Here is a 3,032-nt window from a genome sequence, read left to right on the forward strand (position 1 = left end):
AAATTTAATGACTCTAGTGCAACGATGTTTTTTTTTTTTTGAGTCTGGAGCCAGATCATACAATCATCTTGACACAAAATTTAGCCACCTTCTTCAGGTGAGAATGCTATCAGTGTTAGCTTGTCAGAGAGCTTATTAAACAGTGTTTCATGTGAAGATGGCAGCCAGATGGACCACTGATATATTGTGTCAAGGGAATTGTACAACTTGCCTGCGAGAATAACAAGAATATTATCAGTTAATACACCAGGACACTTAAGGTAGCTACATCTAGTGCAATTTTTACTGCCACTGTAAGGAAGTAATCACAGGATTTGGTAAGCAGTGATTTGCATGTGTCATTATTTATGCAAGAGCTGTCATCTGGTGTTTCAGTTTCAAGTATTTTTGTTTGCATATTATTTAATAATATTTCAATATTTTTGTCTTATTCTTAGTTTTATTTTTTGAGCACAGTGCTTGTATTTTGCTTTGTTAAAAAAAGACAGAACGATTTTAAAACACTGGTGGTAATGGAGTTTCAACCTTCTGATACGGTTTTTTCTCTAAATTAGGCAGAACCCTCAGCTCTTAGCACAAGATACTTTAATCCCAGGAATTATCCATCCTTTATCCCTGCTTCTATTCAATTTTACTCTCGGCTGTTTTACAGATCAACAAGATTTGACATGCTGTAGTAATAAGCTTAAGAAAGAGTTCAATTTGCCATGTACTAACATCGGAACACTTATAAGATTTAACATCTTGGTTGTGCATAAAATGTGAAATCAGTACTGCAAACACCCCACATATTATAAAAATGTGCATTCACTTTAAAAACACTAAACTTATCAACTTAAGCTGCCTAGAGCAAAGATACCATGCTGTTCATGGACTCCACTTAAATGCATTAGGAAAGGAGTTACTGGCCAAAAACATATTTACCCACTTGTCAAGAAAATGAGGTATAGACAGAAAATTTGACAGGGTAACAAAATTACAAAGTTTTTAAAGCCATAAACAAAGTGTCAGAGGAGGAGAGCAAATGAAATCCTATAAAATCAACTTGCTAATCCGACAAGTGCAAATTATGAACTCACTTAAACCAAAAGGAGCAGAGATGAAGGGGAGAGCAATTGCATATTAGTCTGCAAAAGTGAGCTGATCCAAACAGACATAGAACAGATTATATATGACGGTAGTATCTGTTCCCGAAAGAACAGTTACCGTGGATGACCATGCAGCTTTGCTAGAAATGAAATGATAATTAAATGGACACCCTAGCTGCAAACAGGTGTTGATGTACTTCATTGGGGACACGTTGAAAATCTGTGCCCCGACCGGGACTCGAACCCAGGATCTCCTGCTTACATGGCAGACGCTCTATCCATCAGAGCCACCGCGGGCACAGAGGATAGTGCGTCTGCGGGGACTTATCCCTTGCACACTCCCCGTGAGATCCACATTCCCAACATGTCCACACCACTACATTCGTAGTGCGCCTAATAGATGTTTGCCCATCATACTCATTACTCGTGGCAGATTAATCTACCAAGTACTGTACGAGTTCGGGCATAGCGTGTGCGTTCGCACAAGAAGGTCAATGGCCAGGAAGCCATATTTTAACTATATATGACAGTAGTATCTGTTCCCGAAAGAACAGTTACCGTGGATGACCATGCAGCTTTGCTAGAAATAAAATGATAATTAAATGGACACCCTAGCTGCAAACAGGCGTTGATGTACTTCATTGACCTTCTTGTGCGAACACACACGCTATGCCCGAACTCGTACAGTACTTGGTAGATTAATCTGCCCCGAGTAATGAGTATGATGGGCAAACATCTATTAGGCGCACTACGAATGTAGTGGTGTGGACATGTTGGGAATGTGGATCTCACGGGGAGTGTGCAAGGGATAAGTCCCCGCAGACGCACTATCCTCTGTGCCCGCGGTGGCTCAGATGGATTGAGCGTCTGCCATGTAAGCAGGAGATCCTGGGTTCGAGTCCCGGTCGGGGCACACATTTTCAACATGTCCCCAATGAAGTACATCAACACCTGTTTGCAGCTAGGGTGTCCATTTAATTATCATTTCATTTCTAGCAAAGCTGCATGGTCATCCACGGTAACTGTTCTTTCGGGAACAGATACTACCGTCATATATAGTTAAAATATGGCTTCCTGGCCATTGACCTTCTTGTGTGAATGCACACGCTGTGCCCGAACTCGTACAGGACTTGGTAGATTAATCTGCCACAAGTAATGAGTATGATGGGCAAACATCTATTAGGCGCACTACGATTGTAGTGGTGTGGACATGTTGGGAATGTGGATCTCACGGGGAGCGTGCAAGGGATAAGTCCCTGCAGACGCACTATCCTCTGTTCCCGCGGTGGCTCAGATGGATAGAGCGTCTGCCATGTGAGCAGGAGATCCCGGGTTCGAGTCCCGGTCAGGGCACACATTTTCAACATGTCCCCAATGAAGTGCATCAATGCCTGTTTGCAGCTAGGGTGTCCATTTAATTATCATAGAACAGATTTAATTTGAATTTTATTGTGATTCAGAGATATTCCAAAATCTTTCTCTTGTAAGTGGAAGATTAAAGATAAGTACTAATTATTCATGTATTGTGGGATAACAACTATATAACAGTAACATCCCTCTCGCATTCTAGTACTCCACTGAACACATCAGGCAATCACAAATTAGAAATTGGTTGTGGCTAGTAAGAACACGGTGAAGGAAGCAGTGCAACTAAAACATCCACAAGTAAATACAGCAATGGTTTGTAACCTGCAAGTGGAAATTCACAAATGAGAGCAGCACAGATGATTTTTGTGGCCTTGCACCATCCAAAAAAGCACGAATTATAAAATAAGCTATCAGAACACAGTCTACAACATGTAAGTCAGCAAAAGGCAAATTACATAAAAGCACTACATAAGAATAATCAATTATTGTTAACAAGAAATTGGAAGCTTATAAATTCCTAAGTGAACTGCAACCAGACATATGCATCAATGAGCATGTGTTAACTGAAGATCAGAA

General features: G+C 40.8%; 1 non-coding gene across 1 annotated transcript; it reads left to right on the top strand.

Annotated features, from left to right (window-relative positions):
• Positions 1–1,926: 1,926 nt before the first annotated feature.
• Positions 1,927–2,001, top strand: Trnat-ugu. Its single transcript has one exon. It is a non-coding gene; the product is annotated as a tRNA-Thr (tRNA).
• The last annotated feature ends 1,031 nt before the right edge of the window (positions 2,002–3,032 follow it).

The sequence above is a fragment of the Schistocerca piceifrons genome, chromosome 1, assembly GCF_021461385.2.
Source record: "Schistocerca piceifrons isolate TAMUIC-IGC-003096 chromosome 1, iqSchPice1.1, whole genome shotgun sequence".
NCBI classification, from domain to species: domain Eukaryota; kingdom Metazoa; phylum Arthropoda; class Insecta; order Orthoptera; family Acrididae; genus Schistocerca; species Schistocerca piceifrons.